This window comes from Danio rerio, chromosome 13, assembly GCF_052040795.2.
Source record: "Danio rerio strain M-AB ecotype USA chromosome 13, GRCz13ab, whole genome shotgun sequence".
NCBI lineage: Eukaryota > Metazoa > Chordata > Actinopteri > Cypriniformes > Danionidae > Danio > Danio rerio.
The window spans coordinates 34,521,954-34,537,711 of NC_141033.1; the positions used below are offsets into that span (position 1 = coordinate 34,521,954).

Below are 15,758 nucleotides of genomic sequence, written 5' to 3' on the forward strand. Positions count from 1 at the left end.
GGTGGCTGCAGCGGTAGCATTTAATGCGGTATATGTACAGGATCTCAGATACATGCGTTTGAAAAGAGTTTTCTTTGGAGTATGGCAGAACGCACCCTTATAGGATGAGGAGCTCTGCCACCAAGAGGAGCTTCTGTTCTGGGCATCTGTTTCGGATGCCATCTGGACGCCTACCTAGAGAGGTGTTCCAGGAATGTCACACCGGGAGGAGACCTCGGGGAAGACCCAGGACACGCTGGAGGGACTATGTCTCTTGGCTGGCCTGGAAACGCCTTGGAATCCCCCTGGAGGAGATGGAGGAAGTGTCTGGGGAGAGGGAAGTATGGGATCCTCTCCTGAGACTGTCCCCGCAACCTGGCCCTGGAAAAGTGGATAAAAATAAATATAAAAGTATAATTTAGTATATTTTAGCTTTTCATGACACTAGAGGGCATTGTTCTTTACTGTGTATGAATTCATTTGATCAAGCCTTGAGCATCAGGCAAGTGCTTTTGCGGTGAGGTGAGAGGATAAAGTGGCATTCATTTTCATTAGAGGTGTAGGAACAACATTCAGTATATTCTCTTCTTGTTCCAAACTGGCACTAAATGAATTGCATAATTATTGGAACATTCTTGGATTACGGTAATTACAGACATATCAATTGCACTTACTTGCCCAAATTACATTTAATTGAGCAAATATTTATCCAATTTCCAACTCGATGGAATGGCTTTTTTTTTTTTTTTAAACAGAAAATCTTTATTCTTTTCAGTAAAGGATCCAGGGCACTGGAATCCTGTTGTTGATCATTTGTGTTGACCTGTTGCAGCTGGTTTGCATGTGTTGGAGTCTGATTCCTCTTGAAGTGTTTTCCAGCTTGTTAAAGAAATGAGAGACAAAACTACAGCACTCTGAAAGAAAAATGCAGACGTTTATGGGACTCTTGTTAAATTACCCACATCAAAATGAAACAGCCTCTTGCCAATAATTGGCAGCAGAGTTAGTTTTACTGAAACACTCAGCCTGAGGCAGATAATGGCTTATGTGTTAGTATGGGGCAGATAGTGGGACTAAAGATGGAACATTGTGAACGACATGTGATATGGGGCTGGAGACAGTAAGCATAGGGCGATATGTAAAATCTACTTGTTGTTGTTGTTGTTGGACGTTTGGGATTGTGAAGTCTGTTGGCTGACGTGCACTGAAGAAAGTCACGATGAAACTGCGCTTAAGTGTCCAGCTGAGTGAGATCTCACACCTGGAGTTTTAGTAAACAATGACCTGACATGAACTTTGGGTCAGGGCTAATACTAATTCAACTTTTTTAGAGAGACAAAGAGAAAGTGTGTGTTTTGTATATTTATGTATTTAGCTAGACAAAACTGTCCTCAAAATCGCTCATGATTCAGAGAGTAGTCTAAATAATCATCACTTATCGTCTTTAACAACATGCATGATGTCATCAAGAAGGTGAATTAGCAACTGGTTTGCAAAACAAGAGTTTAAGAAACAATGGCTACCAAAGTGGTGTGTTACTGTCACAAACATTTCTTCAATTGCACATTTCCACCTATAGCACCAATACTCTTTTTCATTTCTTTGTGTTTGAAAGCTTTGAGTTTCTTGCTCCAAATGGTCAAAATAATTATCATTGTGACTGCAACCACAGTGTAATATTGTTAAAAACATGCTATTTTTTGTTGTATGTGAATATATACAACCAGTGTCAAATGTCATCCATTGTACAACATTAAACGATTAATTCTTTGTTCTTTGATGGTCATTGTCTACAATTAATCACCACAACACTGTAACTGTGACAAAAAGCAGAAATTTTCTGAAATTGTGATGTCTTTATTTATTTGTGCATGTATTATGTTTTAATTCTACAGGTGCAAAAAAAAAAAAATTTAAAAAGTAAGGTTCGTCTCATAAAGCATAAAAGAAATGTTATAAACGTATAACATTTCTTTTGTGCTTGATGAGACAAACCTTACTGACAACTTCTATTACAACTATATAACATTTCCTGATTGTACAAATGCAAAGAAATCTAAGTTTTGTTTCCTCAAGCTATGTTGGGGTCTAATACATCTGACCGAATCTCTCTATTATCCCTATTTTAATTAAAAATGAAATAGTAATTATAAAAATGTATGATTATAAAAATTTAAAAAACTAATTTGTAAATGTAAAAACAATAATATTAATATTAATAAACTTTATTTTTAATCTCGCACACATTCCCAAATAAGCTTTTGGATTGTTACAAATTAAACTGAAACATGAAATACTTCTAAGTTTTGCAGTGCCCAAACTTGCATTTAAAAATGTACATAATCACACCAGTATAGAATAATAAATGGCAACGAGAAACGTGTGCATATATTAACGTATTAGGTAGACAAAATCCTTATCCCTTAAATGGCTCATGATTCACAAGCTTTATAGTCTGACTAATCATCGCTTGCCGTTTTTAACAACATGCATGATGTCATCAGGAAGGTCAGTTAGCAACTGATTTGCAACAAGAGTCTAAGAAACAATGGCTACTGAAGTGGTGCGAGTTAGTTACAAAGTTTTTTTCAATTGTTACAATTCCACCGCAACACCAATACTCCTTTTCATTTCTTTGTGTTTGAAAGCTTTATAAGCTTCTGTGCTCCAAACGGTCAAAACAACTATCATTGTGATTGCAACCATGCTGTAGGACGGAAAAAATGTTGTATGTAAAGTAACCACAGTGTCAAATGTCATGCATTTTACAACATTAAACAATTCTTGTTCCTTGATGGTCACTGAATCACAACAACACAGTGACAAAAGGCAGAAACTGTAGTGTCTGAAATTGTGATGTCTTTATTATTTTGTGTATGTATTATATTTTAATTCTACAGGCGCATATAAAAAATAATTTCAAGAGTTCACACTTAGATATTGTTTGACAAATGTTAGCAGGTTTGGCATGCTGTCCCGGGAAAGAACCCTGAGCTCGGAGATAGGGCTTCCACCTGGTCAATAGAGCATGTAAGGGGAGTACAAGATCAGGTGGTTCTCGAGATCTCCCCGTGGTAAAGAAGGAGAAGGGGTGGATGGGGGTTAAGGGATTAGTTCTAGCTAGGATACTTATAGTGAGTTTGTATTAATCTGATTGGCTGACTAATGATTGTAGATGGGTGACCAACTGCAGTCAATCATATCACGTGCTCCTATCGAAATTAGTTTGTAAAACTTCACTTAAAATGTAAGGTTTGTCTCATCAAGCACAAAAGAAATGTAAACTGACAACTTCTATTATAAATTTAAACATATCCTGATAAAAAAGTATAAATATATGTTGAGTTATTGTGATATATAATTTATGCTTAATTGTACAAATGCAAAGAAAACATATACTTTAAGTAACTTTTGTTTCCTCGAGCTATGTTGGGGACTAATACATCTGACCAAAATTCTCCAAATTCCTATTTTATATTTAAAAACGTCCTCATTTGGAAAATTAAAAATATTATTATTTTTACTTTTCCAAATAAGGACATTTTTAATAATAATAATATTATTAATAATAAGGGGTGACACGGTGGCTCAGTGATTAGCCCTGTCACCTCACAGCAAGAAGGTCGCATTTGGTTTGAGTCCTGACTGGGCTGGCTCGAGTCCTGGCATTTCTGTGTGCAGTTTGCATGTTCTCCCTGTGTTAGTGTGGGTTTTTATTCTGGGTGCAACCACATAAACAGCAAAGCTAAATAGAGCTATATAAACAACAGAAGTCAGAAGTGCCCCTATTTAGATAAGTAAAAGTGTGTGTGCTTTTGAGTCAAGTCCTTCACCTAATAATATTTGTTTAGATAGTCTGCTAACCACAGATGGAATGTAATCTGTCTAAATGAGTGGCAGTTCACAATTATTGCCCACAGCAACCTGGAACATTCCAAAGCTGCCGATGACAACTTTATGATTAGGACTAATTCACTCTTTGTGTCTGGATGTGTTGTGGTTTCATAAATAATGAGCTGAGAACTTACACTGAATGAATAGAATTGTATCACAAACTGTCTTCAATGTGCTGAAGGCATTAATCTTGAGTACATACAGTACACTGAGGAAATTAAATTATACACAAAAGGACATCTAAATAAAAAAGTGAAAGATAATTTGTAGGGGTTAGTTCACCCATACATTTCAATTATGTTATTAATTACTTACCATCAGGTTCTTTTAATCCCCTGAGACTTTCATTCATTTTTTTCCTTCAATAATGGCTTCATAATCTTTAACAATTCTTATTGAAGACTCACTGAAGACAGGATCTATTTTGAGGATATTATTGCTGTCTGAAGGAGCTCTCAATTTTCATCTAGAATATCTTTATTTGTGTTCTGAAGATTCTTGGGGGTTTGAAACGACTTGAGAGTAAGTAATAAAATACATAGTTTTCATTTTTGAATGAACTAACACTTTAACCTCACCGAAGCATCTTAGATACATCTATTTTTCTAACCAAGCTAATTTTCGCAATGGTTAAGACAGTAAATTACTTTTTCAGGTAAACAAAACAAATCCAAATATTCATAAGCATCAAGAATGACAACACCGTCAGTTTGTGGTCTGAAGGAAATGTCACAAGAGCTCAAGTATTAGAAACATAAATAAGTATTAACTGCCAACGTAAAAAGATCTTTTGTATAATGTTTTTCATTTGAATATTGCCAAATGTTGCAATCACAGGCAGACACCTGTATGTGAGACACTGCCAACAGGATGGCAAAATAAGAAAGTGTAATTTACCTGCAGGGGCGTGCCTGCCTGTCAGCAAATATGTGCACGTTTAACAACACACGTCGCTCGCTGATGAAAAGGCCATTGTCTGCTTTCTGAAAGACAGTGTTGTCTAATGGTTTGTGTTTCCTTGAATCTTTGGAATGAGGCTTCCTGATACTCTGCACCTCATTACACTAGTCTTTCTCCTCAATCTTACACCCAAATGCACCTGTTCAAGACATGAAGAAAAGAATGTTGAAAAGAAAAGGCCATATAACTAACAAATTGTTTAGAAAAAAAAGGGAAAAAACAACAACAATAAAAAGATGAATTAGTCTAAATCAATGACCCCCCATCCCCACTCCCCCAACATTTACTCACTCTCAAGTGATTCCAAACTCTTTCGAAAGTTAAGAGTTCACATTTAGATATTGCTTGATGCTATTAGCAGATTTGTCCAAGGGAGAGAACCCTGAGCTTGGAGATAATTGACCCCAGGGCTCCCGCCTGGTCAACTAGCATGTAAGGGGGTTGGGATCATGTAGGTCTTAAGAGCTCCCCCTGGTAAACAAAGAAAACAAGGAGATATGGTGGAATTCTTCCAAAATGAAGACAAGTCTGTTGGGATAATTTACAGTTTAAACTCAAAGAATGACCTGTCTGTAAGATGAAGAAGAGTCTGAGTCAGAGATTCAAATAAATAAATGAAGTTTACTGTAGATAGTTTGCAGTTTCATCAGCAGAAGGCAGCTTTAACACTTACAATGAGTTCTTAGGCCACTCTGCTTACAATCGCAAATCAACAACAATTATATTCTTACAAAACAACTCCTTTATCATGCATATAGTTGTTTTAACCTGATTGGTTGAAACACAGATAGACTTAGAAAATTTCCATGTGGGTGAGTGCGTTTTCTGTTCTGTTTCTTAGACGCGATTCTATTTGTCACCCAAAGCTGCTCAGCTCTCTTTATCAAAACTGGTTAAAAAAACGATATAATCAACATTTATTCAAGTCTATCTTGAAAAAAAGGAAAACACCTTTAAAGAGAATTAACACATAATAATAATAATAATAATAATAATAATATCAAAATCACTTTAGACAGTATCAACACAGCAATACAATAAGGAAAACAGTTGTTTTCAATCATCAAACCTTTCAGTTTCACTCAAGGTCTCCATGATGGAATTACAAATAGACAGGCAAATGTACTGAACATTCTTATATTTAGCAATGTGTTAGCTTTATTCATTATTCAATATAATTCAATTAATTATTTCATCTTGAAAATACTGATAGGTGATACAGTGGCGCAGTAGGTAGTGCTGTCGCCTCACAGCAAGAAGGTCGCTGGTTTGAGCCTCGTCTGGGTTAGTTGGCGTTTCTGTGTGGAGTTTGCATGTTCTCCCTGTGTTCGAGTGGGCTTCCTCCGGGTGCTTCAGTTTCCCCCACATTCCAAAGACATGCGGTACAGGTGAATTGGGTAAGCCAAATTGTCCGTAGTGTATGAATTTGAATGAGTGTGTATGGATGTTTCCCAGAGATGGGTTCCAGCTGAAAGGGCATCTACTGCATAAAACATATGCTGGATAAGTTGGCAGTTCATTCCGCTGTGGCGACCCCAGATTAATAAAGGTACTAAGCCGAAAAGAAAATGAATGAATGATTGAACGAAAATACTAATTCAAAGTATCATATTAATAAATCAATGAGAAAAACGAAAATGAGAAAAGGACAAACATTGATTCTAGCTTTAGACAGATTGAAACAAAAAATTTTGAATTCATCATTGTTTTTGTGAAAGATGCGGGCGTTTGTTTACTGGTGACACCAGCCTGATCTCATGAGGAAACGTAAGTATTTTAAGTTTAGTGGCTAATTCCAGTCGTACGAAAATGTAAGTTTTTAAAAAATAGGCGTGTCACCCAACCCCACCCCTAACCCCAACTGTCATCTGGTAATGAGCAGATAATACTAAATTGGACGAATTAGATCGTACAAATTTATACACTTAGCCACTAAATCAAAAAGTTAAGAATTGCTGTGAGATTGTGTTGGTGACACCTTTGATCAATCAGCAAAAAGGCAGAAATCCAATTCCATCAAGGCAGTAGGGTGAAATCGCTCTATTTATTGTAGGCTTGGATCAATCTGGTTGTATTACTACTGATTACGGATGAGGGACTAACCATGATCAATCATATCACGGTCTCCTCTTGAAATTAGTTTGCAAAACTTCACTTATTTTAGTCTGTTAAACACAAATTAAGATATTTTGAAGAATGTTGGAAACATGCATTGACATTAAGAGTAAAAAAGATTCATCTTATATTTCATTATCTTTTTAGTTAAGATAACTTCAAATAATTTTAAATCAAATATTGAAAATATTTTCTTTCTTTTTCATTTTTTTTCTAGTAAAAATATACGTTGAGTCTTTTGTTGAGTACAATTTTAATCTTTTTATGTTATCTTGGACAGTTGGAGCCTTCGATACCAAAAGGTTGAGAACCACTGATCCACAAGGAAAAGTGCCTATAAATCAACAATTCAGCGTTTGAACAAGAAATAGTACAACTAAAAATGATTTAAATGATTCTGTCATCATTTACTCTTCCCTCACTTGTTCCAAACCTGTTTTTCCAACTCAAAAGAAGATATTTTGGAGAAATCTCAAAACCTGTAACTATTGATGTCTGTAGTATTTGTTTTTCCTATGGAAGTCAATAGTTACAGGATTTTATCTTCCTTCAAAATCTCTTCTTCTGTTTTCAATAGAATAAAGAAACACATAAAGGTTAAAACATCTTAAAGGTGAGAGCATTTTCATTTTAACAATGTCCTTTAAAAAAAAAAAAACACTTTTCTGTTTAAGAGTTCTGACCAGATTAGCACAGCAACAATGACTCAAATTTAAGGCGGGGTCATCCGTATGACAGACCAATGGCAGAGATGCGAGTATTAGTTTTAAAACACAGCTCCATTTGGTGTCGCTAGTAGCACAGAAAACACATACTTCATTTCTTGTGCACACACGCACATACATGCACACAATGTATCAGTTGACTACATCAATATAAACTCTGCTTCTGGTCTCTCTCTTTTTTCGTCCATCTCCTCTATATTTCTAACCAACAATCTTTCTCTCTTGTTGAGTAAAAAGTCAACACTCTACCTAAATTCTTCATTTATTTTCTCTGCTGGAACTCTGTCATCCAATCTCTTATAGGCTTTTCTTTCTTCCAGCGTTGTTCTCCTGGGTGGAGAAGCATGTGCTTGTCAGGGTCTCTTTCCTCCTCTCCTCCCCTGCCCTCGTTCTCTCTTGCCGCGTCTCTGAGGTGGTAGAACAGTAGGCCGTGTAGCAGCGCAGTAGGAAGAGTTTGTGTTGAGATCCTTGAGCTGTGGCTCTTTTACTCCTCAGTTTTTCATTTCACATTATTTTCGTTGCCTTCATCAATTTTCCCTGGGAAAGCAGGCCTGAGGGAACAGATGGAGGGACGTGTTACAGAAAAATGTTCACTTATTCATCTTGACTACGTCCACTACAGACTAAAAGCCATTTTTAATGATAGAAAATTATTTGAATGATATGTTATTTTAAAAGAATCATTTGCTGAAAAATGATCAATAATAATCCAGTCCTCCATCACACACTTTCTTATATGGTACACAAAAATTAAAATAATTTTAATATTCAAGTGTTTTCTCCTCTAATTTTAGCCTTTGCTTTAAATTAAATATACAAAAGTTTTAAAATGTCATTTTTATATAAACTGTTTAATTTAACAGGAAAATTTTATCCACATGCTAAGTGTACTAAGGTAAAAAGGGTCTAATTGTGTCAAATAACTTTTGTGAAAATAGAATATTATGATATAGAGCAGTTGAAACGATCAGTAATATGATTTTTAGTTATTATTATTATTTACAAATGATATAATAAATTTTCTAATTTTTATGCTCATTTAAGAAAATTTGTTGTGTTTAAAAGAAAACCCACTAATATCGACATGTTTAGATGTTGTTGTTGTTGTTATTATTATTATTATTACTACTATTATTATTATCATCATTATTGTGTATGCCTATTTAAACACGCAGCCATAACCCAGAGTGTTCACTTTCGCTTAGCTTCAAGTTGTGTGTACAGAATTTGGGAATCAGTGTATATTTATCACTATAAAGCTCGTCTGATAGTCACGCAACTGACTGTTTTGAGGATTGCATAGTAGAAGCAATGGTGCCTGTAATGGAAAGAAAGAGATTCCCACGATTTTTATTTTAATTTTAAAGTGTTTTCGTGCCTAAATAAAATGAAAGCGCAGTACAGATTCACATTTAAGAGCAAGGGGCGTCCTTTTGTGGTTCGGCAGAATGAGTTTCGTATAAGGAGGATCGGCTCTTTGATATTTATTGCCACCCTTCTTAGAAAGATTACAAAAACTGGAAAAAATACAAGAAATACCTTTACAAGATGATAGCGGGATGGAATTGTAAAATACAGGAGAAACCTGGGAAAAACGGGAGGGTTGACAGGTATGACTTAAAGTTTATAAAATAATAAGTGATCATGCTAAATTGTTCAAAATTGTTCTATTCCACTGCATAAGAGTAAAGAAAAAACACATGACAACATTAACATATTGGATTTATGTTCATTTGTGCCTCATAGCTCATCCTTTTACTTCCTCTGTGTTATTTGCCTTTAAACTAGTCTCAGTATACACCACTTTAGATTACCAAGAATAACATATACTTTAAGGGCCCAGTCTTCTGAGTCAATTTTCATTACCTGCTAAAAAAGCTGAACAGCTCCGGGCAGCATTCTGGCACAAACTCTGAAACAAAAAGCCATTTTAGCTCACATCTCAAAGCTGTGTTTAAATGTATAGATTTTAAGAGGTGTTCACTACATGATACAAATGCGGGCCGCACGTTAATTTCCTCTGAAATACCACACCGCTTTTTGGAAATTCTGAGTCAGGCAATGAGCGCGCAAATGTCCACATGCATGTCCAAGGCGTTCATATGTTTTCAATTGCACCAACATGATTATGTGTCTGACATATCGTTGCTGCAGCCTGTGTTTCATTCCCACCTATTTATCGAATATCAGGTCCTGGTAACCTGGTATCCATGACAACCCGATTGTCACGGCGATCGCATCTGTCCAATTAGTCGCGCTTCATTACTAAGGGATCTCAGCCACGGGACTGAAACAGACCTGATTAGAGCTTAGAACGGAGGGCCAGATCTCTTCTGCACAGGGGGAGTTGGGGAAAGTCTTTTTAAAGCAGAGACCCCCGGGAGACTCACTCTGTCAGGGGCAAGAAGAGGTCAACAGGAGGTTCTCAGCTCAATCATAGACTGTCATCTCCTCTGAAAGTCACTGGTGTAATCAGTGAAGGCAGTATTCAACCGTCCTCACAGGGCAGAGTCAAGTAAATCAATACCCAGTGTGCAGCTTCTAAACTTTACCCTTTGACCCTGAATGTGGGCGCAAGAGCAAGGGAGGTTTCAGCACATGTCACCAACCATGATGTTCTCTGATTGAAAGGCACTTGACAGACTAAGCACAGTTCATCCATTTCACACAGGTATATATGTTCCAATTGCCCTTTGAAGTGCATGGAGAAAAGACATTCGGTTCTGTTCAAGGAATAGTTCGACGCAACAGGAAACATGGTGTTAATTTACTCACCCTTCAGGTCATCCACAATGCAGGTGAGTTTTTCTCTTGGGTGGAACATGAAAGATGAAGAAGTCAATGGCTTACTGCACTTTAGAAGGCAAAACAGGCAAATGAAAGTTAATGCATGGCTCTTGAAAGTTCATTAAGGTCTTATACAGTGAAACAAAAATTTGGTGCAGGAAATGGAACATTATTTTGATTATTATGACAATTCTTGGCCTTTTCAAATGGTCCAGAGCACAAGCTTCTTTCTTACGTCTTCTTGCTTACAATGACATTTCGTCGCCTTGGAGCTTCTATTTGCGTTCTAAATGATTTCGACATATTGAGCTTCAAAGTTTTTGTATTCCATATTGCAAAAAGTATGTGTAACATTTCTCTTTTATACATTAACAGGACAGAGAGTCTAAATGCACTCTCAAATTTGCTAAATACAAAAACAAGTCAAATGCAGATAGAACCTACTAATTCTACAAATTAATGTTCTGCTTGGAAGTATAAGGTTCTATCTGGCAGGTCATTCATTAAAGCGTTACTTTTCAAGAAATACAATCAGTTTGCTGATTAATTGATTAAAAATTGGTGTTGTAACATCTTGATGTTTAAAAAGGTTAAATGTTTTTTGCTTTCTATAACATTCATGTAATGTTTTAATAAGAATATTTTTTCTTGTTCAAGTTAAGTATACAGTACAAGGCTGTGCTAAATATTTTGTCCAGTGCAGATGTTAATTTTATGTAATTAACATGGTCATATTTATTTAATTATATGCTTCATATGAATGATTGAATTATATGTATTGAATATATGCCCCTTGAAATTAAATTATTTGCCTTTCAAGGTTTAGTATCAAATGTAAAGACTTTAAAAGAAAACAGACAGTGAGGAAATGAGTTGATTAATAAAGTTTAACAAACACTGAAAAATGTTTCACTGACTTTATATACACACATAAAAATATTTCACATTTAATATTTCACATTTTTATATAACCGTTTCTTTTTCAACAATGTAAAATTTAGCTTTTCATCTCAATGTCAAAAATGCTTCTGAATTATCACATTTACAGACATATTTTCAGTTTTGGGTTTCTTCTCACTTTTGTGTGGTGCGGCATTGTTTAGTCAACTCCAATTTTGTGTTTCTTTCTGGTCTTTCCTACTGTCAACGGAGCAGTTCTGCGAAATGACAAAGAAAGCTCATCCTGATTGGTCCTTGAGCATGCATTCGAAATGCTGATTGGCTCAAAGAAAGAACCTTATAGAGCTAAGCTAGAGTTCGACTTTGTAGATAAAAACCTTTTTTGTTTTTTAAATAAAAAGTCTTAAAACAACTTATACAAAAACATCATATAATGTAAATAAGTAGTTATTTAATAAGAATATGTGAATAGCTCAATTTTGACAAAAATGTCAGATAGAACCTTATAATTCTAAGGTGACGAAATGCACACTGTAAAAAAAATCTGTAAAATAACAGTTAAATGACTGTATATTTTAACAGATTTTTTCCGTATACACGTATTACGGGTGTTTTTCCGTTTATATACATTTTCAAATTGCATTGTGGGAAGGGGATCGCAGCTCAGGCAGCGTTTGATGGACATCGGGACATATTTCTTCCTCTGTTTTTTACCTGGTAAGTACGATTAATAAAACATATAACAATATTTTAGTTAAAAGACTGCTTTATTACCTTTTTATCGTTATTTAAAATGATTTTGTCTTGTATGAAGTGCCCATGGAAAGTACAGCAGTGAATTACGTTTAATATTGTTAATAAGATCAGACTTTATTTCATTAAGATCAAACTGAGCTATGAGTGGTTAAATGTAATTTAAACAAGCATTTACCTAATGATTTTTTACCTTTTTATGCGTTTTCCTCATCAGTAAATATGGTATCTGTTCATTTACAGTTGTTTGTCCGTATTTTTCTAAACTGCCGTGCGCGGGAAGTGACGTGACGTCCCAATCACCCACTCACTCTCTCTGCTCTGCACCTGCGTGAGTCTGACTGGATTAACGGTACGTTAAACGTCAGCTTGTCTGTGAGAGTGTGAAAGGTATGTTAATTATTTAATAGAAATATAAATGTTTTCTTTGTACAGTGCATTGAACAAGGGATAGCATTCAAAGTTTGTGACACTGTGTAGTTTGGTTGATATACGTTACCTTTAATGAACACTAACGTCAACGTGTTTCAAACGCTCGTAACACCCGTCTGTGTTTGTTTGCATATTAATAACTAATTTCATATTTTTACTGACGTTATCAAATGTTAGCTTTAGTTTGACCGACGTTTTAAGACTGCGGTCAAGCCAGCCGCGGTTCGGAAAAACACAGTCAAGCCAGCCGCGCTTTATATTTTGGTGCGCGCGTATTATTATCATTACGGTAATGTCAGCAGCCACACAGAGAGCGCTCCACAGAGCACCCATTTCGCCCAGAACAGAGAGATGACAACGAAATTTAAGTTTATCCCCCTTTCCTCCCACGTATGCTTTATTAAACAATTTATTAGCTTTTTTGACTGTTGTTATTTTAAGAAATTGGTTTCTGGGCTTACCTTTAATTTCCTCAAGTCTATCTTTTTGCTTCAAATGATTTTATAGCAGATCAAACGGACAGAATAAATATACGATTTCTAAATACACAGAATGCGTTTCTACTTCTCCTAGCCAACTACAGTACATTGCAAATAAAGTTGAATGCAGTTTTATACATCGTGCCTAACCTCAGAAAGTGAAAACAATCATAAAGTAGTCCAACATAGCATTGTTTAAGTTACAAATATATGTTGGTTTTATTTAAAGGGTATTTAAAAATGTATGCTTCTTTCAGTATATGGGATATGGGGCATTATTACACTTTAGATGACTGTAAAGACCTTATTATTTGTTATAAGTAGAATAGAACAACAATAAGATCGATGCAGGAAGTCAAATACTAAGCATACATCATATGAAGCCTGTTTTATTGCAGCATTTTGGAGAAATGTACCATTAACACACTTTAAAGTGCTATAAAGAAATAAGTAGAAAAAAAAACAAAGTTTGGTTCTGATACAGGATGTACATGCATACCTCATGTGAAAGACCTCATTTAAGTTAACAGAAGAAAACTATGGACAGGACATCCAATATTATATGCATACCTCATAATAACTTACTGCAGCATTTTGGAGAAATGGGCTATTAATGAGCTATAAAGTCTTTTAGTGTTATAAATACATTGTTTGGAATAAGTTAAATAAAAGAGTGATCAGGTCTGATACTAGATGTCCCATGCTATATGCATATATACAACATATGAATCATTTTTACTGCAGCAATTTGGAGAAAAAAAATTGCTCATTTAAAAGATGTAGAAAAAAAACAATAGTCAGGTCTTATACAGGACATCCCATACTAAACCTCATATAAAGACTTGTTACTGCAGTGTTTTGGAGAAATTGGGCATTAACATTACTCAAAGTGTTATGAAGACCCAATTTTCAATAAATAGACAAAAAACAATGATCAGTTCCTGTACAGAACATCACATACAATATGCATACTACATATAAACACTTCTTACTCCAGCTATCTGGAGAAGTGGGACATTAACATAATCTAAAGTGTTATAAAGACCCCATTTCGATTAAGTAGAAAGAAACAATGGTCAGTTCTTATTCAGGACATCCCATACTATATGTGTACTTCACATGAAATCTTTTTTACTGCAGCGTTTTGGAGAAACTGGGTATTAACCTATTATAAAGTGATATAAAAACCCCATTTCTAATAAGTAGAAAAAAACAATGGACAGTTCTTATACAGGACATACTATACTATATATGTACTTCACATGAAGCGTTTTTACTGCAGCATTTTAAAGAAACGGGGTATTAACATAATATAAAATACTATAAAGACCACATTTTAAATAGGTAGAAAAAATCTATGGTCAGTTCTTATACAGGACATCCCATACTATATGTGTACTTCACATGAAACCTTTTTACTGCAGTGTTTTGGGGAAATTGTATATAATATATTTCAAAGTGTTCTAAAGACCCCAATTCAAATAAGTAGAAAAAAAACAATGGTCAGTTCCTTTACAGGACATCCATACTATATCTGTACTTCACATAAAACTTTTTTTTACTGCAGCATTTTGGAGAAAAGGGGTATTGAAATAAAATAAGGTGCTATAAAGACCTCATTTCAAATAAGTAGAAAAAAACAATGGTCAGTTCTAGTACAGGACATCCCATACTATGTGTGTACATTACATGAAACCTTCTTACTGCACTGTTTTGGAGAAATGAGGTATTAACACAACAAAGTGATATAAAAACCCCACTTCAAATAAGTAGAAAAAAACAATGGTCGGTTCTTATACAGGACATCTCATACTATATATGTACTTCACATGAAACCTTTTTACTGCAGCATTTTAGAGAAACGGGGTGTTAACATAGAAAAAATGTACTATAAAGTCCACCTTTCAAATAAGTAGAGAAAAACAATGGTCAGATCTTATACACGACACCCTTATCTCTGTGTGTACTTCACATGAAAGCTTTTTACTGCAGCATTTTAAAGACACGGGGGAATTAACATAGTATAAAGTAACATAAGGACCCCGTTTTAAATAAGTAGAAATAAACAATGGTCAGTTCTTATACAGGACATCTCGTATTATATGTGTACTTCACATTAAACCTTCTTACTGCACTGTTTTGGAGAAATTGTATATTAATATGATTTAAAGTGTTACAAAGACCCCATTTTTAATAAGTAGAAAAAGACAAGGGTCAGTTCTACAAAGGACATCCCATACTATGTACTTGACATGAAATTTTCTTACTGCACTGTTTTGGAGAAATGGGGTATTAACATAATATAAAGTACTATAAAGACCCCATTTCCAATAATTAGAAAGAAACAATGGTCAGTTCTTATTCAGGACATCCCATACTATATGTGTACTTCACATAAAAACTTTTTACTGCACTGTTTTGGAGAAACGGGGTAATAACATAATATAAAGTGCTATAAAGACCCCATTTCAAATAAGTAGAAAAAGACAATGGTCAGTTCTTATACAGGACATCCCATACTATATCTGTACTTCACATGAAACCTATTTACTGCAGCGTTTTGGAGAAAGGGGGTATTAACATAATATAAAGTGCTATAAAGACCACATTTCAAATAAGTAGAAAAAAAAAACAATGGTCAGTTCTAATACAGGACATAACATACTATATGTGTACTTCACAAGAAAACTTTTTTACTGCAGCTTTTTGGAGAAAGGGGGTATTAACATAATAT

At 35.0% G+C, this 15,758-nt stretch overlaps 2 long non-coding RNA genes across 4 annotated transcripts in view; one reads left to right on the forward strand and one right to left on the reverse strand.

The window, feature by feature from the left end:
- LOC137487414 (uncharacterized) lies at positions 1–12,771 on the reverse strand. 3 transcript variants are annotated; one of them, XR_015506111.1, is made up of 9 exons: positions 12,613–12,771; positions 12,307–12,486; positions 10,449–10,527; positions 9,540–9,585; positions 9,213–9,258; positions 7,923–8,224; positions 5,125–5,304; positions 4,771–4,972; positions 1–360 (listed from the first exon to the last, which is right to left on the reverse strand). It is a non-coding gene; the product is annotated as an uncharacterized LOC137487414 (long non-coding RNA). The 3 variants fall into 3 exon arrangements; XR_015506110.1 differs by lacking the exons at positions 1–360; positions 4,771–4,972; positions 5,125–5,304 and having other exon boundaries at positions 6,796–8,224; XR_015506112.1 differs by lacking the exons at positions 1–360; positions 4,771–4,972; positions 5,125–5,304; positions 12,613–12,771 and adding an exon at positions 11,539–11,617 and having other exon boundaries at positions 6,796–8,224; positions 12,307–12,368.
- The window catches only part of LOC101885246 (uncharacterized), a 24,126-nt gene continuing 20,047 nt past the window's right edge, over positions 11,680–15,758 (forward strand). Inside the window, exons 1-2 of the long non-coding RNA XR_015506109.1 lie at positions 11,680–12,077; positions 12,357–12,465. This is a non-coding gene — a long non-coding RNA (uncharacterized LOC101885246). The remainder of the gene's footprint in view (positions 12,078–12,356; positions 12,466–15,758) is intronic.